Source organism: Mustela putorius, unplaced genomic scaffold (assembly GCF_011764305.1).
Source record: "Mustela putorius furo isolate JIRA1106 unplaced genomic scaffold, ASM1176430v1.1 tig00003987_pilon_pilon_pilon, whole genome shotgun sequence".
NCBI lineage: Eukaryota > Metazoa > Chordata > Mammalia > Carnivora > Mustelidae > Mustela > Mustela putorius.
In genome coordinates this window covers 4,654,715-4,682,349 of record NW_025422126.1, presented here as the reverse complement: position 1 = coordinate 4,682,349, position 27,635 = coordinate 4,654,715, and the positions used below count along the sequence as shown (strand labels likewise).

Sequence of the window (27,635 nt, the reverse complement as noted above, 5' to 3'; positions counted from 1 at the left end):
CTAGAATACTTTAAAAGGTCAGGAATCTAGGACCCAAAAGGGAGGTGAAATCAGCATATGTAGATGTAAAGACACCATAGCAATATCCTTTAATGTGTCATAATGGATATTATTGTTGCCAAGCTTTGCCAATGATGTCATGTGTTATAAAGGAAGATGAGCTTACTGAGCTTCCCAGAAAGACACTTTCTTACAGATGTGGCCAGAAATCCTTGTATATCCATTATTCCGTAGTTTCTCTGGCATATTTTATCTCCAGCCATTAAAAACTAAGCCTTCCATGAAGAAATCAAAACAGCTCAACAAGGCCACCTTCCAGGTACCAAGGCCCCTGTTTTCTTGCTTTATCCTTTTTTATGGGCTTCCCAAGAGGAAGCCTATTCGTCTTTTTATCTCTAAGATCAAATTGAGGCCCATGGTAATATGCATCTGGTGAACTGAACTGAAAGCTTCCTATTCTTTCTCTTTTGTCTCCTACCTCTACGATGGCATTGTCTCACATCCATTAGTGGCACAGTAGACATATAAGGATGGGAGAATGTGTAGAGAATATGGGCTCAGAGCCAACCCTGCTTCTGCCATTTACTCACTGCGTGATACTGAGAAAGAGAGACTAGTGAATGTTTGAGGGACTTCAAGTTTGACTGAAATGTGTATATATATAGAAAAAAAAAAAGTGGTGAGAAAAGAGACCAGAGAGGCAGAATAGAGTCAAAGTGTTAAATTCCAGACCATAGGGTTGGGGAAGTTTTGATCAGTGAGGAACCTGTAAGGAGTAGAATAGTGGAGGAGAGAATGGAGCCCGGGAGTCTACGTAGACGACCAGGGGACTCATTTAAGTGAGAAAGAGGAAGGCCCAAGTTAAGGGCCTGATAGAGATAAAGAAGAATCAATGTTAAGGAGGTATAATAGGCAAGATTTGGTTAAATGATTAGGACTGATTAGATGTGCATAGTAAAGAACATTTTGAGTTATAATATGAGAGGGGTCCTATAAATAGGTGGCAGATATGCCGGTTTCCCATTCTCCAAGCCAGGTTGCTGGAAGCTGCCCCTCTCTTTACTTCCTGGAAGGCCCTTGGGCCATCATCCTAGAAATAGACTGAGGCTGCCCCAAATCCCTCCTGACCTCCCCAGTGGGAGAAATAGAAGAAAAAGTGCAGAGCATTTGAATGCCACCTGTAAAGGCTGCCTGAAGCAAATCCTTTGTGTTTACATTCTGTGTAGTTTTGCCTTCATGATGAGTGGATATTAGAAGAGAGGGCTAAGGAAAAGAGAACTGAATAGTAAATTGTAAATAGTAAATTGTGATCATTTCACTTTAAAAATGGTTGACAAAGGGGCGCCTGGGTGGCTCAGTGGGTTAAAGCCTCTGCTTTCGGCTCAGGTCATGATCCCAGGGGTCCTGGGATCGAGCCCCGCATCGGGCTCTCTGTTCTGCAGGGAGCCTGCTTCCTCCTCTCTCTCTCTCTGCCTGCCTCTCTGCCTACTTGTGGTCTCTGTCTGTCAAATAAATAAAATCTTTTTTAAAAAAAAGGTTGACAAATCCCTCTCTCCCTCCCTCCAAAACATTCTTAATGCTGCCATGAGAGTAATATTTCTAAATACAAATATAACCATGTCACTTCCCTGCCCAAGAACATTTAATGCTCCCCCCACACTGACTATAGTGATAGTGTCCAACAGAACTTTCTACAAATACGGAAATGTTCTATATCTGCTCTGTCCAATATGGTAGCTACTAACAGCGTGTGATGTTTGAGCACTTGAACTGAAATGAGACTAGCACAATCTAGGAACTGGATTTTAATTTAATTTAAATTTAAATTTTATTTTAAATAGCCATATGTGGCTAGTGGCTCCCTATAGTAGCCTATAGGATCAAGTCCAAACTCCTGAATAAAACCACTGAGGGGCGCCTGGCTGGCTGTCAGAGGAGCATGAAACTCTTTTTTTTTTTTTTTTTTTTTTTGGAGCATGAAACTCTTGATCGCAGGGTTGTGGGCTTGAGCCCCATTGGGTGTTGAGATTACTTAAAATAAATAAACACAACAACAACAACAAAAGACTAACAATGAGAAAATCTTTAAAAAAATATACTGAGATATTTACTCTCTACTCCTACCTACCTATCCAGCTTCATTTCCCACTCTTTTCAATACAAATATTAGTCCCAGTCAAAACAAACTTCTATAATTCTTTAATCATGACATAGTCCATCATATCTTCATTTCTCCCTGCCTTTGTACCTCATTTCTTTCTGCTGAAATGACCTTTCTTTACTTACTCACCTGGAAAATCCCAACTTCTCTTTCAAGACACAAGTCAAATATTACCTTTTATATTTAGCTCCTTGCATCCACTTCACAGAAATAGTGTGGTCTCTGTGGTCCCTCCACTGTGCTTACACAGCCCCCTTTTCATGCCCTCAATACAGGGTATCATAACTATTTGCTCACTTGTATATCTTGCCCACTAGATTGTGAGCATTTTTAAAGGAGTAATTTCTTTCACTTCAAAGATGGACCACAGATATTACTGTGTTTATTGTTTTGTACTTCTCAGACGACTTACATGAACATTATGCAATTTTAACAAAGTTACATTAGGTAAGTTTTCTCACTTTATAGATAAAACCAAAGGGAAGAAGATAGGTGGCTTGCCTAAGCTTAAACAACTTGCACAGGGCAAAAAACGGTAATGTATATTTCTAGCTCTGGATGTTCCGTCTGATAGTCAACAACACTAAAGCAAATTAGAGGCTCTGAGATCCTCCTATGGCCAATCCTAAATCTCAAACTAACACCTGGTGATCTGGCATTTACACAGTACACATGAATTTCGGCCACAAGCAACTTTACAGAGAAACTAACAGTGAAGTCAGTCTTTTTCCAGATAAGAATGGAAACTAAAGGCACTCAAACCTTGTAATTTTCCCCTCCCTGCTTCAGACAGATGTTTTTCAATATTCTCTTCATTTTTTTTAAGGTTTTAAAACTTTTTAAAGTTTTTTTTTAAAGTATTTTATTTATTTATTTGACAGAGAGATCACAAGTAGGCAGAGAGGCAGGCAAAGAGAGAGGGAGGAAGCAGGCTTGCCACCGAGCAGAGAGCCCAATGCGGGGCTCGATCCCAGGACCCTGAGATCATGATCCGAGCTGAAGGCAGAGGCTTTAACCCACTGAGTCACCCAGGCACCTCAAAATTTTATTTTTTTATTTGACAGATCACAAGTAGGCAGAGAGGCAGGCAGAGAGATTGGGGAGAAGCAGGCTCTCTGCAAAGCAGAGAGCCTGATGCTGGGCTCATTCCAGGACCCTGAGCTCATGACCTTAGCCAAAGGAAGACACTTAACCAACTGATCCAACCAGGCACCCCGTAAGATTTTTTTTTTTTTTAATTTTTAAGTAGTCTCTATACACAACCCTGAGATCAAGAGTTATGTGCTCTACCTACTGAGCCAGCTAAGTGCCCCAACTTCATCTTATACATAGTCCTGAGCAGCGTATGCTTACAGGAATATTCTTTATTTTTCTTTGTATTCCAAAAAATTGGCACAGGTCATAGAACACGAGGCTCCAATAAATATAGAATGAAATAATTAATGAAAGAGTATTTAAAAGTTCTTAGAGGTAATTATGAAGTTTAGATTTCTCCAAGATCTTGCACCATCAAAAAAAGCCTGGAGGAACTTTACCTTTCTGGCTGTATTTTTACAAGTCAACCTTCTATAAAAGCTTTCAAAAAAAAAAAAAACAAAAAACTGATCCAGTCCACAGCACAACCACATCAGAGAAAGCCTTAGGGAAGAAGTGAGAACAAAGGGAGGTCCTTTTGAAGAATATGTTTGATCTCAGATTAAACTTCCCTTAAAGTAATAATTCTATGGTATCCTGTCATAAAAAGTTTCCCAAAGGTGCCAAATAGTTCTGGTTTATCGCTAAGGTAAAAATATATGCACTAAGTTACCTTCAATTGAAAACTATTTTAGCTTCAGTAGAACTTTTCTGCTTCTATTTTATGGTATCGTTTTGGTACAAAGAAAATCATACTTACAAGAAAAAAAAGATAAAAGGCCAGAGGTGAAAGAGAGCTGGCTACCAAAAGAAAGCCAGAAAGGGATGATACTGACTCCACAGTCCATACTTTACCAGGAATTTCTGCTTGTGCAGGGTTGGGCCCAGAGAGTAGGGATTGCCTAACCCTGGAGAAAGGGAGAAAGAATGATGAAAGAGGCTGCAAGAGGGAAGCTCAAGTGGTTAGTGAGATCACAGAAGGCTGTTAGAAGGGAGGTTACAAAGAACCACTTACCAGGCAGCTAGGTGTGCAACTCAGTCAATCTTTCCATAAGCCCAGAACCTGTGTTCAGATTGCTCCACCCAGCCTCTAGCACAGGGGTATTGGGAAAGTACCTGCTCTACAAAGCTCCTCCAACACAGGGACACTGGGATACTTGGACACCTGGGAGGCTATCCTCCGCCACTCCCTTCTACAGCTTGCACCATTACTTGACATTAGAAAAACTTTTCTTATGGTGTAGGAAGAATCCTTTGTGTTGCTGCTATCCAAGACCCAGATATCAAATGTATACTGGGGGAAAAAAGACAGAAAAAACATAATTTCATAATTTCACTCTACCAAGCTACTCATAGCCTCTAATGTAATGTTCCTGCTTGGCATCTTGGGATTAGGAGACACAAGTGCAGACTTTATAAGATCATGATGTGGAGGCAGATTTTGAAATAAATTCCCCAGAAGAGAGTACTACCTTCTTGACCTACTGAAATAGGAATTTCTAACTTTCATCTTCTCCAACTAACCTCTCAATGTCTTTTTAAAAAAAGATTTTATTTATTTATTTGAGAAAGAGAGTATATATGAGTAGGGGGTGAAGGAGTGTAGGCAGAGGGACAAGCAAAATCCCCGCTGAGCAGGAGGCTCCATATCAGGACAAGGGATCATGACCTTATGCTTAACCAACTGAGCCACCCGGTACCCCACCTCTCTATGTCTTTATTTGAATGCCTTATCATTTTTACCTCAACTTTCACAGTCTTCTACCTGAACTACTGTGCTGGCCTTCTAATCAAACCTTTAGCCTAATCCCCATTCTAGTTAATTTCCAAAAGCAGTCTTCCTGAAGCACATATTATGGGGATTATGATTTAAAAAATAAAATAAATCAAATAAAGTAAAACCTTCCTTAACTACTTATGGCTCTCTAATTTGACAACACATTGCTTACCTTGGCATTCATTGCTCTCATGATCCATCTCCAATTTGCCATTCTAACCACTTTTCTCATATACCCATTGCTCGTACTGCACTGATAACTCTGTTCAATATATTTTTTTAAGATTTTATTTATTTTATTTGACAGAGAGAGAGATCACAAGTAGGCAGAGAGGCAGGCAGAGACAGAGGGGGAAGCAGGCTCCCCGCTTAGCAGAGAGCCCGATACGGGGCTTGATCCCAGGACCCTGAGATCATGACCTGAGCCAAAGGCAGCGGATTAATCCACTGAGCCACCCAGGCGCCCCTCAATATATTTTTCTATACTGCAGACTAAATGTTCATTATTTAAGATTACTTTTCTTTTTTTTTTTTTTTTAAAGATTTTACTTATTTATTTGACAGAGAGAGATCACAAGTAGGCAGAAAGGCAGGCAGAGAGAGAGGGAGAAGCAGGCTCCCTGCTAAGCAGAGAGCCCAATGTGGGGCTTGATCCCAGGACCCTGAGAAGATGACCTGAGCCCGAGGTAGAGGATTAACCCACTGAGCCACCCAGGCGCCCCTAAGATTACTTTTCTATAGCAGCTATCATGAAAAGCAGAATTAGTTCTAGAGAGATTTGTTTCGAGACTTTTGATGCATTTTGCCAAACTTCATTTCAGAGGTACCAAAACCTGTTTTTGTCACATCTTCACAGGCATTGAATATTAATATATATGAAAACTAATTATAATTGAAGAAATTGTATATAGGGGCGCCTGGGTGGCTAAGTGGGTTAAGGCTCTGCCTTCAGCTCATGTCAGGATCTCAGGGTCCTGCGATTGAGCCCCACATCGGGCTCTCTGCTCAGCAGGGAGCCTGCTTCCTTCTCTCTCTCTCTGCCTGCCTCTCTGCCTACTTGTGATCTCTCTCGCTCTCTGTGTCAAATAAATAAATAAAATCTTTTAAAAAATTGTATATAAAAAAACTTTGTGAATAAAGAAAATGTGACATATATGTGTGTGTTACATATAATTATAATATTATTCAGCCATTAAAAAAGGAAATCTTATCATTTGTGGTAACAGATTGACTATTCAGTGAAATCAGAGAAAGACAAATACTACATGATCTCACTTATACAGAGATCTTTTTTTTTTTTTAAAACAAAGAATCTTAAAAAACAAAACATCTCCCCCAAAACCTCATAAATACAGAGAACAGTTTGGTAGTTGCCAGATGCCGGGGTGGGTAGGGGAATGGAAGAAACGGGTAAAGGTGGTCAAAAGGTACAAACTTCTAGTTACAAAATAAATAAGTCCTGGGGATGTAATATATAACCCAGTAACTATAGTGAATAATACTGTTTGTATATTTGGAAGTTGCTAAGAGAGTGTATCTTAAAAGTTCTAATCATAAGGAAAAACATTTATAATTATGTGTGGTGATGGATGTTAACTAAACTTATTGTGCTGATTATTTCACAATATATACATATATACTGAATCATTGTTATATACCTGAAACTAACATAATGTTATATAGCAGTTATATCTCAATAAAAATAAATCTTTTGTGAATTAGTAGTTCGTAAATTCTGTTTTCTTTTTAGTATGGTTGAACCTTTCCCCTATCTTTTGTTATCCAATTATATTTCCTTGGTGAATGACCAGTTCATGTCTGTTACCTCTTTATCCTTTGGGGTCTTAATACTTCTATTCCTGCAATCTCACCCTTTTATACACACTCCTACATTTCAGGAAGCAGCTTATGTTCAGGGAAAGAGCACCATTCTAAAGATCATGAAAAACTACTATTATGTAACATGGAGCAAGTAATTTCTTTTTTTTTTTTTTTTTAAGATTTCATTTATTTATTTGACAGAGATTACAAGTAGGTAGAGAGGCAGGCAGAGAGAGAGTGGGAAGCTGGCTCCCTGCTGAGCAGAGGGCCCAGGACTCTGGGATCATGACCTGAGCCAAAAGCAGAGGCCTTAATCCACTGAGCCACCCAGATGCCCCTCATTTCTATTTTAGACACCTCAAATTTGTATGCAAAACCATGTACCCAAATCTATAAAATGAGGGTGATGCAATAGAAGCTTCAAGATCAATGAAAAGTTCAAGTGAATGGGGCTACCCTCCCAAACTCCTAATTTCTGCTTTATCTAGAAGAGCTTCCTTTTACCCAGTCATATATGTATTATATACATGAAATATTTATATGAAATATAATATTCATATGAAACACACATATTTACATGAAATTGAAATATAATGTAGGGGCACCAGGTGGCTCAGTGGGTTAAAGCCTCTGCCTTCAGCTCAGGTCGTGATCCCAAGGTCCTGGGATCAAGCCCTGCACCAAGCCCTGCATTGAGCTCTCTGCTCGGCAGGAAGCCTGCTTCCCTTCCTCTCTCTGCCTGCCTCTCTGCCTACTTGTGATCTCTGTCAAGTAAATAAATAAAATCTTTAAAACATTAAAAAAAGAAATATAATGTAATAAATACACAAATTATATAAATATGTAATCTATATATGTCTAAGTTACACATATAAATTCCTAAAGCCTTTCCATCTCTAATGGCCATGGATTCCTTTATTCTGCCACTAGATAGACTGTAACCAGTTAAAGAACAATTCTGTGGTTGTTATTTCTGTTCTATAGATGAAGAAACTAAGGCACAGTCAAGTGAATAAATTATTCAAGTCTGGCTAAGAGGACCTTCCAACTCTGGATACTTCTATCTTCCCTGAAAGTTTGGATTTGTTTCTTCAGAATCCTTACCACTCCAAGATAAAATGATTCTGAGTTTTTCAAGACTATAATATTCTAGAAACTTAGGGCTGTAGAGTCTCTGAAAGCTCTAAAATCTTCTAACTCCTGTGTTACAACTCAAAAGGGAGGCTAAGGTTGTGGAAGAGCCAGCTCTTAGCTAGCTCCCCTCTACCTGCCCCATCTCTAACTGGCTATTCACTTCAAATTCCAAATGTTTAAATGACCATGGGGGAAATACGAAAATTATAGTTCATTCATTCATGGAATAGTTTATACTATGCATATAATTAAAATGACAAAGAAAAATACTTAGTATGTAACAAACAACAGATAACTTTATGCAGCATTGTCTCAATTGTGTAAAAATACACAGTGAAAAAAAATAATGACAAATAGTGAGTAATCTTGATTGATTCTAGTTGGTGGAATACGTCATTTTTAAAAAATTTTTATCCCAATCTTTTATATTATGTTTTATTTTTATAATAAGGAAAAAAAATGTTTTAAGTTCAAACGTGTGAGCCCACACCTGGAGCCGTCAATTTGTCTCAGAGCTGGGATGAGGAGATGAGTCATCTTAAAAGGAGAGGGAGGGGACAGCTGGGCTTTGACTAGGGCTGCTTTTGAAGGGGAGGGACAAGCACTAGATAGGGTGAGGACAGATGAGCTCTGCTGGAGTTCAAACCGGAAGCGCTGACGATGGCAACCTACCGGGCAAAATCCAGCCGCAAAAGCCGGGAATAACGTGGCAGCCGCAAATCGCCTTCAAGGCCAGCCAGATCCAAGCCACCCCCTCCGCCCTCTAGCCAACGCCCCGGCTAGTTCCCGCCTCCTGCCACTCCCCATTGGTCCGCTGAAGCTCATTGGTTTTCCTGGGGCCCGCCCCTTTGGGGGCCTGCGAGAGGTAGCTCGCTCCCTCCCCCACTTCCGCAGGGGCAGCCATGCTGAGAGTGGCAGGCGGGGAAGGGTGGGGCCGTTGGCTCTTTATTACAGCCACCGCCGTATTCTTCCAGTGTTTCTTCGCCGCGCTGTATAGGGACGCAGTGGGAAGAGTGATTTACCACTTGGGAGCTGGGCCTTGTATGAAGTGCGGAGGTTTCTTGCACTGTCTCCAGTTCCCTGGAGGCCGGTGGACTTTTTTTCTAGAGGTGATGTCATCACAAAACCTTTCCGAGGTCCTAATGCCCGTGGTTAGATCTCAGAGCCATTGAAAATCAGAGATCCTTAGAAATAAAATGACCGTCATATTGTCCAAACTAAATAGCTCTGAGACCCTAAGAGGATGCTATTAATAATTACGATTGGCACAACAGTCATAACTGTGGGCTGTTGTGTAACTTAAATAGCCACCGTACTTGGAGATCACCTGGTCCCAGGCCCAGCTCTTTTTTTTTAATTGTGATAAAAGGTGGATAACAAAATTTTCCATTTTAACCACTTTCAGTGTACAATACATTTCATTCACAATGTTGTTCAACCTTCACCATTATTTCCAAAAATATTCATCACCCTAAATGGAAATTACCCATTAAGTGATAACTTCCCATTACCCACTCCTATTAGCGCCGACACTGTTTATTCTGTTTTCTCTTTCTTTGAGTTTGCCTATTCTTGGTATTTCACATGTCCTAAGTGGAGCTACACATTTTTGTCTTTTTCTGTTTACCTTATCTTAGCATGATGTTTTCAAGTTTCATCTATGTCATACCTTATATCGTACTCCATTCTGTTTTATGGCTGAACACATACATTGTATGGCTATACCACATTTGTTTATTCATCAATTGATGGATGCTTGGGTTGTTTCCACCTTTTGACTGTTGCAAATGCAAACACTTGCATTCAGTTATTTGACTCTGTGCTTTTTTTTTTTTTTTTAAGATTTTATTTATTTATTTGACAGAGATCACAAGTAGGCAGAGAGGCAGGCAGAGAGAGGGGGAAGCAGGCTCCCTGCTGAGCAGAGAGCCTGATGCTAGTCTTGATCCCAGGACGCTGGGTTCATGACCTGAGCCAAAGGCAGAGGCTTTAACCCACTGAGCCACCCAGGCATCCCATATCTCTGTGCTTTTAATTTTTTTTGTACATATATTTAGGAGTGGAATTCCTGGATCTTATGGTAATTCCGTGTTTTAACCTTTTGAGGAACTGCTGTGCTGTTTTCCAAGGTACCTGGACTATGTTATACTACCACCAGCAATGTATGAGGGTTCTAGTCTCCACATCTTCACAAACACTTGTTACTTTCCGTTTTTTGTCTTTAGTTTTTATGGCTATCCTGGTAGGTGTAAAATGGTATCTCATTGCAAGTTTTGGGTTGCATTTATCTATGACTAATGATGTTGAGCACATTTCCTTATGCTTGTTGGCTATTTTTGTACCTTTTCTGGAGAAATTTTCATTCAAGTCCTTTGCCCATTTCTTGAACTGTTGAATTGTAGGAGTTTTTTATTTTTTAAAATTTTTAAAAATGTATTTATTATTGTTGTTATTGTTATTGAAATGTATGTAAGACTTCTTTTTTTTTTTTAAGAATTTATTTATTTATTTGATAGAGAGAGAGCACAAGTAGGCAGAGAGCCAGGCAGAGAGAGAGAGAGAGGAGGAAGCAGGCTCCCCACAGAGCAGAGAGCCTGATGCGTGACTCGATCCCAGGACACTGGGATCATGACCTGAGCTGAAGGCAGTGGCTTAATCCACTGACCCACCCAGGCACCCGTATGTAAGAGTTCTTTATAAATTCTGGATATTAAACCCTTATTGGTTATATGGTTAACAAATATTTTCTCTCATTTTATGGATTGTCTTTTCACTCATTTTATAGTGTCCTTTGATGCACAATAGTTTTTAATTTTAGTCCAATCCAATTTATCTGTTTTTTTTCTTTTTTTGTCTGTGCTTTTGGTGTCATATTTAGGAAACTATTGCCAAATGCAAAGTCATATGGCCCATCTCATTTTACAGATGGCGAAATTGAAGTGTACAGGGGGAAAAGGCTGAGCACTCAAGGTCACTGTAAGTTAGTAACACCTGGGACTAAAATCTAAGTTCTTTTTTTTTTTTTAAAGATTTTTTATTTATTTGACAGACAGAGATCACAAGTAGGCAGAGAGGCAGTCAGAGAGAGAGAGAGAGAGAGGGAAGCAGGCTCCCTGCGGAGCAGAGAGCCGGATGCGGCGCTCGATCCCAGATCCCTGAGATCATGACCCGAGCCGAAGGTAGCGGCTTAAGCCACTGAGCCACCCAGGCGCCCCTAAAATCTAAGTTCTATTCACAATCAGTGATAAGAGAAAACACACACTTTTTAAAATTTTTTTTTCAAAATTATTTGACAGAGAGAGACACAGCAAGAGAAGGAACACAAGCAGGGGAGGTGGGAGAGGGAGAAGCAAGGTTTCCCGCCAAGCAGGGAGCCAATATGGGGCTTGGATCCCCAGGACCTTAGGATCAAGACCTGAGCCGAAGGCAGATGCTTAATGACTGAGCCACCCAGACACCCCAAGAAAACACACACTTCAAAAAAATCATAGAGTTTTACCTTCAATAGTAAAATAATGTAATAGAATCTTTAGAATAACTTTGCTCCCAAACAGAAAAGGCTGTGTACATAGTTCAAACTATTATGCTAGGAGACAACTCTGATTGGATAATTTAGGGGTCAGTATTAAACAAAGGAAAGTTGATGTCTTTGATAAAGACAGACAGGATCCTGGTCTACTTGAGGATATAAGATCTATAGAATGACACTTTAATTCATAGCCTGGGAAACTAGGATTTAGAAATCTAAATCTGGGGCTCCTGGGTGGCTCAGTGGGTTAAATGTCAGCCTTTGGTTCAGGTCATGAGCTCAGGGTCCTGGGATGGAGCCCCACATCAGGGTCTCTGTTCAGTTGGGAGTCTTTTTCCCTCTACCTTTGCCCCCCATCCCTCTTGTGCTTGCTCTCTCTCTCTCAAATAAATAAATAAAATCTTAAAAAAAAAAAAAAAAGGAAAAAGAAAGAAATCTAAATCTTTCCAGCTGAGTTACATTCTATTGAAGCCAAGAGTCAAATGTCAATTTTTCTTTAATTTTAATAGAAATTCCCCTCCAAAAGTTGGGTTTTTAAAAATATTGGCACACATATCTGAAGTTTTAAATCCTCTTATTCAACAAATATCTGTAGAGAACTTTAAGTCTTTTAGGGTCTTTATTCTTATATTATACACTGATATGTAAATACTGGAATTTCTCTTTCTCTGACATTTACATGGTATACTCTTTAGGACTTAAATAAGGCTAGTCTTTCATAATGTATCCAACTCGGGATGAATGTGGTGTATACGTAATGGCAATGCTTCCTCATCACATTCATTTCTGGACATTTAAAAAGAAATATATTTATTTAAATAATCTGTACACCTAACGTGGGACTCAAACTCATTAGGCTGAGATCAAAAGTCACATGCTCTTCTGACAGCCAGCCACCTCCCCCCATTTCTGGACATTTTTAAGGAGCATCATTTTTTCCCCTTCAGGACAATAAGGTTTGGGAGTGAGAAAACTTCATTAGAAATCATAAGGTAGGAGAGAGGAATTCTCAGACTTTGTCCTAATCAAAATAAGTGGTAATGGTGGTGGGGTCATTGATATATTATGCTGTGCTTTTAAAAAGAATATGGACGCTTTTACTTTTGGAAATTTTAAAAAAATTTCTGTCCAAAACAGAAGCTGCATTCACTCAGCATTTAATTTTTTAATTGGAGAAATTGCCAATAATATCTTCCTTTTTTAAATCTTTCCACCCCTTGAGCCAATCTTCTATCAGAATCAGCTTTAAAAATAAACAAATCTGAAGAAAAGTGGGTAGAAATATAATTTTTCTATCTGTAGAGCATAGCTCTTCTCAGGAACATGAAAAAGCATAATATTTATCTCCTTTGCTCCTTCCCAAAATTTCTGCAAATAATAATAGTATTTTACTCTATCCTCCCCATAAAATGAGACCATTATAGCACAACACATTTTCTAGTTCAATCTCCCTGATGAGCATGTGAGATCCTTTGGTTTTTAGTCTAGAACAGTCTCACTCCCAAGAAGCCCTTAGCCAATCTGTGGGGCTACGAGATCTGTTTTCTTACCAAAGGTTTGTTAAAAACAAGGTAACAGGCCCCAGTGGAGTCACTTATGCTAAGACCCATGCCACCAAATTTAAGTGTTGGCTCTCCCAGCAATTGAATCTTTTATCAGTCAATCAGACATTGCCTAATAGCAATAGTTAAGTAACTACCTGATAGAACCTTACCATTCCCTAAAGAAAAGAGATCGTGCCATAACCAATCTTCTTTTTTGTCTAGTGTAACTTCCTTGTTTCCACTCCAATAAAAGTCTTTCACTTTGTACAGCTCCTCAGAGCTATTCTCTGTCTTGGATGCTGCCTGATTCATGAATCATTGAATAAAGCCAGTAAGATCTTTAAAATTTACTCAGTGGAATTTTGTTCCTTAACAAGTTACTCATATTTAGAGGTGCCAGAATTAGTAAATAATAATAAGGATGCTTGGTTAGATTTGAATATAAAAATTTTAAACAGTTTCTTTTCTTTTTTTTTTTTAAGATTTTATTTATTTATTTGACAGAGAGAAATCACAAGTAGATGGAGAGGCAGGCAGAGAGAGAGAGAGAGGGAAGCAGGCTCCCTGCTAAGTAGAGAGCCCAATGCGGGACTCGATCCCAGGACCCTGAGATCATGACCCGAGCCGAAGGCAGCGGCTTAACCCACTGAGCCACCCAGGCACCCCTTGAATATAAAATTTTAAATGAAATTTAATTTAGCATCCTAAATATTTTTTGGATTTTTTATTTATTTATTTGAGAGAAAGAGAGAGAGCTCACATGTGTGCATGCAAGCAGTGTGGGGGAGGGGTTCGGGTGAGAACAGAGGGAGAGAAGGAGAGGGACAAGCAGACTCCACACTGAGCATGGAGCCTTACACAAGGCTCAACCCAAGCTCAATCCCCTGACGCTGAGATCACACCAAAATCAAGAGTTGGAGGCCCAGCTGATTGAGCCACCCCTGGCATCCTATATTTTGTCTGCAACCCAATCCATAATACAACAATATTTTACGTTTATTATTTCAATGTCTTGGTGTGAATACAACTAGAGTAAAACACTGGGGTAGGCTTTGCAGGTCAAATGAAGGTAAAATCTGTGTCCTCAAAAATGTATAATTATTGGCAGATACAAGGCAGGACACTGAAATTATATATAAGCAAACAAAAACTACAGTATAATAATATTTCTGCAAAGTGCTGTCAATCTGTGTGTCGCTGGTTTCCTTGAATTTTGAATATTGATCCCTTTCAGTATTTGTATTCGTAAGAGCAAGAGTACTCCCTCTGTAGTAAAGCTCAGTCTTGGAATCAGCATGGCTTTTGCCTGTTCCTTGCTACCAAAGCATAAATACCTGGTATTGAACAGGACTGTCCAATATTTTAACTGCTTGTATGGTAAAATGAAAAATTGGAGAATTAGACACTCGTGTTCTTTTTTCATTAACATTTTAAATGTGCTTCATCTTAATTTGTGATTGATATTTAATCAATAGTAGTTTGTTATACCTGAGCTTTTGGTTTTGCCTTCTGTTAGGAATTTAATGTAATTTTTTTTTAAAGATTTTATTTATTTATTTGACAGAGAGAAATCACAAGTAGATGGAGAGGCAGGCAGAGAGAGAGAGAGGGAAGCAGGCTCCCTGCTGAGCAGAGAGCCCGATGCGGGACTCGATCCCAGGACCCTGAGATCATGACCTGAGCCGAAGGCAGCGGCTTAACCCACTGAGCCACCCAGGCGCCCCTAATGTAATTTTTTAAAAGATCTTATTTATTTATTTGACAGACAGAGATCACAAGTAGGCAGAGAGGGGGAAGCAGGCGCCCTGCTGAGCAGAGAGCCCGATGTGGGGCTCAATCCCAGGACCCTGGGATCATGACCAGAGCCAAAGGCAGAGGCTTTAACCCACTTAGCCACCCAGGCGCCCCTAAAACATCTTTTAAAAAGGTGGAGGAGGGGTGCTTCTGGCTGGCGCAGTTAGTGGAGCATGTGACTTGATCTCAGGTTTGTGAGTTTGAGCACCATGTTGAGTGTAGAGATTACTTAAAAGGAAAATTCTTTAGGGGTACCTGAGTGGCTCGGTTGAGGGTCTGCCTTTAGCTCAGTTCTTGATTCCAAGATCCTGGAATCAAGCCCCATTTCTGCCTTTCTGCTCAGTGGGAAGTCTGCTTCTTCCTCTCCCTCTGCCCACTGCTCCCCTTACTTGTGCTCTCTCTGTCAAATAAATAAAATCTTAAAAAAAAAAAAGTCTTTAAAAAAAAAGAAGAAAGAAATGTTGTAACCCTTTGGCAACTGATGAATTGTTTTGCAATGGGAGTAATTTCATTCTCTATGCATTTGTAAGGAAAATGGGTTAGTAGTTCAGATACTAATGTTAAGTTGTACATAAAATACTATAAAAAGGATGGTATTCTAAGGGGGAAGAGAGAAACATCTCTAAAAAATATTTTTCCACCATCTTTTCATCTCTCTCCTTCCAAATGATAGTAACTATTGAGTTTTTTCTCTATATAGGTAATGTGCAAAATGCTCTACCGGCATTACTTAATTTCATTCTTACAGATAAACCAAGATTAGAGATGTGATTAGAGATGTGATTCATTACTTTTGGAGGACAACTGGTGACCCTGTAAACAGTGACAACAGAAAGCACAACAACATACTTTTTTTTTCCCCCAGATGAAGAATTTTAAAGCACTCAGTTATAAAAGGAGACATTTGGGCTCAATATTAGGAACAACTTCCAGATATTGAGGAACTGGAGAGTGGAGAGATTGTCTTCAGTATATATACTGAAGAATCATTTGATACCTATATGTCTGGAAGCTGATAGAGATGAAAAAGCCCTACAGATACTCTCTTGGCTCAGTAATTTTGGGAAAAGGAATTTGCATATAGACCAAAGATGGGAACTTTTTCTGCTTTGTGTTTTCTTTATAGCTTCAGCCCCACCTACACGTATTGTGGATCCCTGTACTATCTTGCAATCTGTTGCAATGCCTACTTCTAAAACAAATGGTGATCATTATTTACCTGTAGTTACCTGGGTTCTTACTTAAAATGGAACATGTCTAAAACTAAACTATTGTCCTCTTTTTCTTGACCCCTGTCTGCCTCTTTAGTTGTTACCTTCTTATTTTCTTTCATTCTCTTAAAAAACTTAAAATTCCTTAAATGCATCTTCACTTCTTGCTTCTATTACTTAATCTCCCATTTCCTCCTAAATCCAAATCTGGCTTTTGTCTTCCTCATTCCATGGAAACTTCTCTGACTCAGGCCACCAATGACCCCTTTACTGAAGAATGCCTGGGTTACTCAGTTGGTTAAGCATCTGCCTTCAGCTTGGGTCATGATCTCAGGGTCTGAGGATGGAGCCCTAACAGGGAGCCTGCTTCTCCCTCTGTTTGCTGCTTCCCCTGCTTGTGCTCTCTCTCTCTCTTTCTGACAAATATTAAAATCTGTAAAGATAAGTAAATAAGTAAACACTTTTAATGAGATATAATTTACATATGATAAAAATCACCCGTATTAAGTGTATAGTAATTCACTGATTTTTAATGAATTTACAGAGTTGTACAATCATCACCATGACCCAGTTTTAGAAATTTCTATTACCTGAAAAAGAACCCTGTGTCCATTTGCAGCCTCTCACCTTTTGAGAGTAGATTCAAAGGGTAATTTTCGACCTACAAGGCATGTTTTTCCCCTGATGCATTTGGTACTGCTGACCACACCTTTCCTTTTGAAACTTTTCTCTTCCCTTCTTTCTGATCACCACTCTCTCCTGGTTTTCCTCCTAACTTTCTGATATTTCTTACCAGATTAGTTCCTCTAATTTTATTTTATTTTACCTTCTCTAACTTTAAATATTGCTATTCCAGAGAGTTCTGTCTTGACCTCTCGGCCTACCCTCTCCTCAGGTGATCACATCCATCCTCATGACACTAATTGCCACCTGTAAGGTGACAACTCCAAAATCTGTTTCTAACTCAGACTTGGGTTCTGAACTCCCGACTAGTATAGTATAGTGGTGAAAGACTTATCACCAACAGTGGGTCATCTCTTCAGCTCTGGTTATAAAAAAGTGTAAATAAAAACTCACTGGGGCACCTGGGTGGTACAGTCAGTTAAGCCCCGGATTCTTGGTTTGGGCTCAGGTTGTGATCTCAGGATCATGAGATTGAGCCCCAAGTCAGGCTCATGTTCAGCTTGGAGTCTGGTTGAGTTTCTCTCTCCCTCTCCCTCTCCCCCCTACCCCAACCCCCTTAAAATAAATGAGTAAATATTAAAAAAGAAAACTCATTAAAATAGGACATAAATCCTGTTCTTCTTGAAGGAGGAAATTATGATTTACCCATATCTAATTAAATTTCAAAGTAGTAGGTGAAATAAATATATATATGATCTTTTTTTTTTTAATATTTTATTTATTTATTTGACAGAGAGAGATCACAAGCAGGCAGAGAAGCAGGCAGAGAGAGAGGAGGAAGCAGGCTCCCTGCTGAGCAGAGAGCCCGATGCGGGCCTTGATCCCAGGACCCTGAGATCACGACCTGAGCCGAAGGCAGCGGCTTAACCCACTGAGCCACTCAGGCGCCCTATATATATGATCTTTGAAGTCTATAAACCATAATATACCCTTCTTAGCAGATCTTGTTAGAGTTTGAATGTATCTGAATCTCCGTTAGTTACTTTATTCTAATTTATTTTGTATTTATTTATTTTTTTCACAGCTGTCTCACCAGGAGATTGATGTAAACCCAAGAACAGGGACGAAATCTTTTTCCACTTTGTCCTTTCATAAAGAAAGCACAGACCTTGGTACCTAATAGGCAAAAGTGTTTGTAGAATGAATAAATGAACAAATGAATGCATCAGGCAGAGCATACTTGAATCTGAACTGATGTGTTAATGTAGTGAACACTGGTGGTGGGCTGCCAAATGTCATTTTCAATCTTTTCCTCCTTATAACAAAATTACAGTTTTATTACAATAATCCATCTCCCTCCACAAAGCCATATACTTTTGTATTTGTTATAGTAATCCCATTTCTCTTTCCAGTGACAGATTTAGGATGGGTATGTAAAGAAATTCTGGACAGAGAGGCGGAATAGGAAGTCTGCTGGGGGGGCATTCCACGGAGAGTTTTTTACTTATAAATAGAGCTACATAGAGCTATCTTCTCTCTTTGGACTTCATAGTATCTACATGTGTCAACCTGAACTATTACAGCCATCTTATCATTACTGGGGAAGCTGGTATCTAAAGGAAAAGTCAATATGCTGAGGAAAGGAGGGTAAAGGCAGAGGAACAAGGTCCTTGCAGACACTGCTAGGTGGAAATTAACCAACTTTGAAGGTGCCATAGCTAGGAACCTCTTAATGTGATTTTCCCTATTGTTTAAGCTATTTAGTGTTGGGCTTTCTGTTTCCCCTTAAGGATTCCTACTGGATAATGTGAGTAAATGAATAACACAACAAACAACCTCTATCTTTTTTTTCTCTCTCTCTTTCTCATCTGACTACATTGGAGTGTGGACAAAGGGCACATGTTGGCCCTGTTTTATTGGGATACAGCTGTAATGTAGATGTTCTTGCAAACCTCCTCTGGAAAGACTGTACACTAAACTTGATAATCTTAGATCTGGGCAACAAAAGAACAATTTAGGATCTTGCTTCTGCTGATGAAAATAATGAGACTTTCTAGCCTGGCTCTAATACACAATGCTGGCATTTTTAGCACAGGGGGACAGTCCTAATAGTAATTATTTTTCAGGAGACTTGAAGATAGGTATTGACATTGGTTCTTTGTAATTATTATTATATTTTTATACAATTTTCAGAACTTTTACCTTTTTCTTCTCTTCCGTTTACTCAAATTCTACTAATATGTCAAGATGCAGCTGAGATTTCATCCTTATCATAAATATAATATAACCTCTCCTCTAATCTCTTAATTGCCTTAGTACTTTATTTGGCAGTTGGTCATGCAATGCTTTGTGAGATCTCAATGTATGGTTTTAAAATGTTGTTCAAATCTTTGTTAAACTTTTACTTAAGAATTTTTTTAATTTAAAAACTATTTCATTTTATTTTTACTTTAATTCCAGTATAGTTAACATTTAAGCTTTTCATATGTCTTTCCTTTTCAGCTACATTTTAAGTTCCACCGTGGCTGAATAGGTATCAAGATATCCTCACACAAGCACCTGATCTATTGGAAAATAAATTGTCAATTTATTAAATTATCAAATAAAGAAATGATTATTGGGACGCTTGGATGGCTCAGCTGGTTAAGCATCTGCCTCCCTCTCAGGTCATGATCCTGGAGTCCCAGGATCGAGCCCCATGTCAAGCTCTACACTCTGAGGGGAGCCTGCGTCTCCCTCTGCCCCTCCCCACTCATGCTCTCTCTCTCTCACTCTCTCAAATAAATGAATAAAATCTTCCAAAAATAAATAAACAAATGGTTATTTATGTTTTATTGTAAATTTTTAAAAAGATTTTATTTATTTATTTGACAGACAGATCACAAGTAGGCAGAGAGAGAGGGGGAAGCAGGTGCCCCGCCGAGCAGAGAGACTGATGTGGGGCTCAATCCCAGGACCCTGGGATCATGACCTGAGCCGAAGGCAGAGACTTTAACCCACTGAGCCACCCAGGCGCCCCTATTGAAAATTTTTAATTTAAAATGTTAAGAATGTGTAGAAGGAAGAGATTAAGCAAAGGAGTTAGAAATCTCATTTTCTTTGTATTTTGTTGCTGAGAGCTAAACAGATGTTTTGGATTACAAAAATATCCTTCCTTTACCTCTTAAAGCATGTAATAATTCAGTGGTAATAGGTATGGAGAATCAAATAAGATAGAATCTGTTTTAGTGTTTATATGAAGTTGACCCTCATGCTTTGTTTTCTCTCCCATCTCCTCAGCACAAAGCACATTGCCTTGTGTTTCACTTGTACATAATAAATGTTGGAACACATTAAACAAATGTGTAGAGACTTGGGAATAGCTTCTTGGGTATTTATTGTACTGTTTTTTTTTTTTTTTAGAGATTTTTATTTATTTATTTATTTGACAGAGAGAGAGATCACAAGTAGGCTGAGAGGCAGACAGAGAGAGGGAAGCAGGCTCCCGCTGAGCAGAGAGCCCGATGCGGAGCTCGATCCCAGGACCCCGAGATCACGACCCGAACCGAAGGCAGTGGCTTAATCCACTGAGCCACCCAGGCGCCCCTGTACTGTTGTTTTTTTTAACAGACTTTATTTTTTAGAGCATTTTATGTTCATAGCAAAACTGAGAGGAAGATACAAAGGTTTCTTAAATATCTCCTATCAGGACACTTGCATGCTTCCCCCGTTATCAATATCCTTGACTAGAATGGCACATATGTTAGCAATGATGAACCCACATTGACCCATTATTGTCACCCAAAGGCCATAGTTTACATTTTGTGGATTTGGGCAAATGTATAATGGCATGTATCCACCATTATAATATCCTCCTGAGTAGTTTCACTGCCCTAAAAATCACCTATTCAACCCTCCCTCCTCTTAACTCTTGACAACCACTGAATCTTTTGCTGTCTCCATAATTTTGATTTTTCCAGAAATATGAACATTTAACATAAACATCCAGTTAACACGAAAACTGAAAGCTCATTTTTGGGGCACCCAGATGGCGTAGTTGGTTGGGCGTCCAACTCTTGGTTTCAGTTCTGGTTGTGATAGCAGGGTCATGGGGTTGAGGCCCAGGTTGGGCTCTGCACTCAGCTTGGAGTCTGTTTGGGACTCTCTCTACCTGTACCTTTACCTCTACCTGTCCTCTCTCTCTCTCTCAAATAAATGAATAAATATTGAAAAAAAAAAGCCACAAAAACAAAATCTTTTTCATCCCACCTTCAATCAGGATAAAAAAGAGATGCTTGGCTGGCTCAGCTAGTGGAGCATGCGATTCTTGATCTTGGGGTTGTGAGTTCAAGTCCCACACTGGATACAGAGATTACTTAAAAAATAAAAAAATTAAGAAGAAACCATACCTGTGACAATGCTTCTACATAACATAAACTATAGGTATGTATGTTTACTTTTTTTTTTTTAAGATCGTGTTTATTTAATAGAGTGAGAGAGCATGAGCAGAGGGGAGGGGCAGAGGGAGAAGGAGAAACAGACTCCTCGTGGAGCAGGGATCCCAATGCAGGACCTGATCCCTGGGTCCTGGGGTCATGACCTGCGCTGAAGGCAGACACTCAACAGACTGAGCCACCTAGGTTCCCTAAGTTTTTTTTTAATTGAAATATAATTCACGTATCATAACATTCATGCTTTTTTAAGGTGTATAGTTCAGTGATTTGTATTGAATTCACAATGCGGTGCAACCATCACCGATATCTAAATCCAGATCATTTCATCAGCCCAAAAATGAAAGGGTAATATGTTGCCCTTTGTGTCCAGTCTCTTAGCATAATGTTTTCCAGTTTCATCCATGTTATTCCATGTATCAGCCCTTCATTCTTTTTTATGGCTAAATAATACTCAATTCATTATATTGGTATACCTGATTTTGTTTACCCATTTATCAGTTGAGAGAAATTTGAGTTGCGGCACCTGGGTGACTCAGTTGGTTAAGCGCCTGCCTTCAGTGCAGGTCATGATCTCAGGGCCCTGGGATCAAGTCCGACACTGGGATCCCTGTTCTGTGGGGAGTCTGCTTCTTCCTCCACCCCCTCCCCTGCTCATGATCTCTCTCTCTCAAATAAACAAATAAAATCTTTAAAAAAGAAGAAATTTGAGTTGTTTTTATTTTTTGGATAATAGGAATAATGCTCCTGTGAACACACAGGAGCTCCTTGTACATACAAGTTTTTGCGGACATATATTTTCAATTCTCTTAAATTATACCTAGAAGTAGACTTTATTTATTTAGGGGCACAAGGTGGCTCAGTCAGTTAAGTGTCTGTCTTCCATCCAGGTCATGATCTCAGGGTCCTGGAATTGAGCCCCACATCAGTCTCCCTGTTCAGCGGGAGCCTGCATCTCCTTCTCGCTGTGCAGCTCCCCCCCTGCTTATGCTTTCTCACTCTCTGTCAAATTAATAAATAAAACCTTTAAAAATTTATTTATTTATTTGTTTATTTGAGAGAGAGAGAGCAAGTGAACAAGCACATGTGGGGGCGGGCTGAGGAACTGAATCTTCAAGCAGACCCTAATGTGGGGCTTGACAAAGGGCTTGATCTCATGATCCATGAGACTATGACCCATGAGATCATGACCTGAGCAGAAAAAAGGGTTGGTAGCTTAACCAACTGAGCCACCCAGGTGCCCCCATCCACACATCTTCTTTGAAGAAATGCCTCCTCAAGTCCTTTGCCATTCAAAATTTGCCTAGGTGCCCCTCTTTTCTTTTCAATTTTTATTTTTATTTAGTAATCTCTGTACTCCACATGGGGCTCGAACTCACAACTCTGAGATCAAGAGTTGCATGCTCTTCTGAGTCAGCCAGGAAAACCCCTCTTTTATCATCTTTTATAAATTTGATTGTAGGGCTCCTGGGTGGTTCAGTGTGTTAAGCTGCTGCCTTCGGCTCAGGTCATGATCTCAGAGTTCTGGGATCGAGTCCCGCATCAGGCTTTCTGCTCAGCAGGGAGCCTGCTTCCCTTCCTCTCTCTCTGCCTGCCTCTCTGCCTACTTGTGATCTCTCTCTGTCAAATAAATAAATAAAATCTTAAAAAAAAATTTGATTGTAATCATTTAATTTCCAAGAAAGGCTGTTTTTGTTTCAGTGTTTCTTTTTAAAAAATATGACCTTGTTCTTTCTTCATAATTATGCAGTTCTTTTCTCTCATCATAGACTTTCCTAATTCTTTCTTGCTGGTTTATTTGTTTTATTTTCTTTATTTCATATTGGAGGTTTTTATCAAATATGTGGGAAATCTTTAATTTTGTTCCTATTTAATAGAAGACACCAAATTAATTGGGAATTCAGTGTGAGTGGGTGGCATGTTCTGATTAGAAGGGTTCACTACAGGATGATGTGGCGAACTGGCTTCTTTTTTTTCTTTTTTTAAAAAAGATCTTATTGGGGCACCTGGGTGGCTCAGTGGGTTAAGCCTCTGCCTTTGGCTCAGGTCATGATCTCAGGGTCCTGGGATGGAGCCCCCCATGGGACACTCTGCTTGGGGGGGAGCCTGCTTCCCCCCACTCCCTCTGCCTGCCTCTCTGCCTACTTGTGATCTCTCTGTCAAATAAATAAATAAAATATTTTAAAAGATAAATAAAATATTTTAAAATAAATGAAAAGATTTTATTTATTTATTTGAGACAGTGAGAGAGAGAGCATGAGAGGGGAGAAGGTCAGAGGGAGAAGCCGACTTTCCGTTGAGCTGGGAGCCCTTTGTGGGACTCGATCCCCGGACCCCAGAATCATGAGCAGAGTGAAGTCAGGTGCCCAACCAACTGAGGCACCCAGGTGCCCTGAACTGGCTTTTTTATTGAAGTTACCGTTACATTAAAAATGTACAGGTCCTGGGAAACCTGGGTGGCTCAGTGGGTTAAAGCCTCCGCCTTTGGCTCAGGTCATGATCCCAGGGTTCTGGCATTGAGCCCTGCATCAGACTCTCTGCTCAGCAGGGAGCCTGCTTCTCCCTCTCTCTCTGCCTGCCTCTCGGCCTACTTGTGATCTCTGACTCTCAAATAAATAAAATCTTTAAAAAATTTTTACAGGTCCTTTCTCTGGGGTGTTTCAACTTACCTTGGGGCAGGGAAGGATATAAGACACTGCTAGTGGTGGGCGCCTGGGTGGCTCAGTGGGTTAAGCCGCTGCCTTCGGCTCAGGTCATGATCTCAGGGTCCTGGGATCGAGTCCCGCATCGGGCTCTCTGCTCAGCAGGGAGCCTGCTTCCCTTCCTCTCTCTCTCTGCCTGCCTCACTGCCTACTTGTGATCTCTCTCTGTCAAATAAATAAATAAAATCTTAAAAAAAAAAAAGACACTGCTAGTGTTATGTAAGGTGCTTGGGGGAGAGACCACTGGTTAGACCCTATCTTCTGACAGCACCTCCCCCTATTATTCCACTATGCCTGGTTCTTGAGCCTGGAGCCTCTTGTGTTTAATTCCTCTGTAGAGATGGAAAGGTTTATAACTACTATTTATATAGTCATTGATACAATTCCCTTGTTATGGGCCCCTTTCCTTACCTCTACCTTCTGTAGTACCCTTTACTTCACATTCCTGAGCCTTTCTGGGATCCTGTTTGACTTGCTTCTTGTTACTCTCCCCTTCAGTGAACACTTTCTGGGCTCTGTTTAGTCACCACTGCTCTATCTTCATCTCCCAACTTAAAATATGACAGTTCTGGGTTTGAGTTGTCAAAGCCAGAGCCTGCATTTTTATTTTTTATTTGGAAAATTTCAGAAAAGGAAGGAAGCAGAAAAATCTTTAGTCTATCATCCTATAACTGGAAATTTGTTTAATTTTCCCAAATGGTGTGGCTTATTATCTCACAGGATAGTCTCGGTTACACACTACTGTAATGACTATCTTCTGATTTTTAAATAAAAAAGTCCTGGTCCCTTTGTGTTATTCAAAAATCTGGAGAAATTTTTACAAAAAGATTGTTTCTCCTGGCATCTTAGGCAAGTTACAATTTGGCTGTACAGTCTGTTGGCATTTCAGTGCAAACAGTATTGGTCCCACTTTTCTGTCCTAAGATGCTCTATTCTTTATATAAAGAGCAGGAGAAGCAGTTGTTCTCTTCTACTCTGAGGGTGATTATCTCTTAGCGGCAAGTGGAGTGATTCATTCTCCTGTACCTTTTGGAGGAGACTTTATTACTTGTGGGGGATACAGTGTCGGGGAGAGGAGAGCTCCAGCAATATGTTAGGTATTACACATTCCGGACTGGCATAAAAAGAAGCAACCTCTTCCCCCACTGGAATTTCAAAGCCTGAAAGGAACACCCCACATCTAAGGCTCTGAGAAATTACATTATTCATAACGAGGACCATGATTCATATGAACGGAACAAAATGGAATTATCAAAAATAGATTCTGTAGATTAATTGGTAGCAAAAATATCTTCTGACTTAGCTTATGAATTGGCTATAATCACAGGAAGGATGATTCCATTGAGGTTTTACCATCTTCTCCTCCACCTTGATTGAATAACCTTTATACTTTTCCCATGGCACATCTTTGTAGGTCAAGGTATTTGGAAAACTGGCTTTGACATGATGCCTCCCTCTTTTTTTTTTTCTCTTTTTATCTTTTAAAAGTGATTCTTGCTTAAACATACCTTGTGTTAATTGTGTTCATTTAATTGGTCACCTTGAATTATTGAGCATTTGTCATTTTTATGCTTTCTATATTGACCCACTATTATTTTTAGCAGTGATGATTATAATAACCTGCAGAGTGGGTTAGAAGGGCTTCACATTTGATGGAACTTGAATTCCTGCCAGAGCTATTATTTGCTTCAAATATGAGCAATGTGATTCCAGTCCTTTTACCTGGGCAATTTTCTCCTTCTATTGATTTCCTGCCTCTATAAGAGTAATAAATCCTTTTTAGGGAGTAGTAAACAGAAAAGGCAGTTCCAATTTGATAACTATTACTGTATTATGTATACACACACAGTATTGAGTAACCAGCGTTCAGGGAATTGTGTGAGATGTTTTGTTTTTTTCATTATTATTTTTTATTTGAGAGAGGGAGAATGGGGGAAAGGGAGAACAAGAGAGGGGAAAGAGTCAGTGGGAGAAGCAGATTCCCTGCTGAGCAGGGAGCCTGATGCGGGACTTGATCCTGGGATTCCAGGATCCTGACCCGAGCTGAAGGCAGTCCCTTAACTGACTGAGCCACCCAGGCGCCCCTGTATGAGATGTTTTAAGAGATCTAAAGATGAGAATGTCAAATGCTCTCAGCTGCGTGTAACAATGACAGAAACATATAAAGACAATATTAAGTACAAAGATGTTTATTATTTTGTTAAAAAGAAATCCAGAAGAAAGACAGTGCCAGGATTGGTACAATGGCTCAAAGATGCCTTGTAGCTTAACCATCATCAATGGCTTGGCTTTTTCTTTTATTTTCTTTTTCCTTTTATTAAAAGATTTTATTTATTTATTTGACAGAGAGAGATCACAAGTAGGCAGAGCAGCAGGCAGAGAGAGAGAGGGGGAAGCAGGCTCCCCGCTGAGTAGAGAGCCCTATGTGGGGCTCGAGCCCAGGACCCCACGACCATGATCCGAACTGAAGGCAGAGGCCTAACCCACTGAGCCACCCAGGTGCCTCAGGTTGGCTTTTTCTTAAGGATTATATGTCAATGTTCATAAGATACCTTTGCTCTAGATATCATGTCATTATATAACCATATATAATGGCAGAAGAATGGCGGTGTGCCCTCATCTACCTCTTTACATCAGGAAAGCAAATTTATCTCAGAAGTCTCTGGCACATTTTCTTCTGGTTCAGATCAAGTTAGGTGTCTTTAGCTTAGTGAAGGGAAGCTAGAAAATTATCTGTCGTTTCCAATATATATTGTGGAGATGTATGTATGTTTCATGTGTGTGTGTTGTTAGACAGGCAACCAACAGTGTCTGACACAAGGAATAAGATGGAATCTCAGTCCTCCCGAAAGAAGCTTGTTTCTCTCTGGGTGAAACAACAAGCTGTAACTATAATACAGTTTATGTGTGGTAGCTTCCTGGGAACACTCCTGGGCTTCAAATTAACAATCCCTTTTAAATTGGTTAAAGAAAACCATTCTAGATACTTTTGATTTGGAGTTGCCAAAGCTGTCCTCTCTGAATTTTTAGTCATATGTCTTTTCTGACCATCTTTTTAATAAGTGGTGTTAAGAAATGTAGTATCAAGTTTACATAATGTGATTTTAAGTGATGTACTCTTTCTCCAAAATGCTCTTGCCCTTACACCTTCACATGCCCACATCTCATTCATCCTTTGAAGGAAGCTAAAAAATAATGCCTCCCATTTATTTCATTTGTTCAGCAAGTATCTGCTGCATGCTTACAACGTCAAGCATGCTGAAACTGTTGAGGATACAAAACATGAGTTCTGACCTCATGGAACTTAGTCAGGAGGGGAATACTGACAACTAGCAGTAACAAGGGATGAGGAAGAATAAGGTACAAGCAGAGGACAGGCAGAGATACGTATTTACACTATTGGTGGGGTTAGAAGCAGACAGAGAAGTCTACCTGAAGACTTTTTAAAGATGATACCTATGGATGAGTAGGAATTGGAGAGAGAAAGGGAGGCGAGAGTGTTCAAGGTAAAGAGAATCGTGTATAGAAAACCATGGAATTGAAAGTGTCCTTGATAAAGGCCTCTTTAACTCCTCCTTCCCCTAAGTAATTTCTCCATTTGATGACCCCCGTAGCACTTGATATACAATTTTTAGGTCATAAGATCTCTGAAGGCAAAACATGACTTATACAATGAGTACTGGGTAAATGTGATTGCCGCTTCAGAAGGAGAGTGAGGCTGTATCTATATCCATGAAAAATGCTAACTTAAAACATTAAAATATCTGAGGTAAG

The 27,635-nt window shown here is 39.7% G+C and overlaps 1 protein-coding gene across 1 annotated transcript in view; it reads left to right on the top strand.

Annotated features, from left to right (window-relative positions):
* Positions 1–191: 191 nt before the first annotated feature.
* Positions 192–27,635, top strand: part of RAB6A (RAB6A, member RAS oncogene family) — a 116,920-nt gene continuing 89,476 nt past the window's right edge. The window contains exon 1 of the mRNA XM_013064338.2: positions 192–319. The gene's annotated coding sequence lies outside the window, so the exon portion shown is untranslated. The remainder of the gene's footprint in view (positions 320–27,635) is intronic.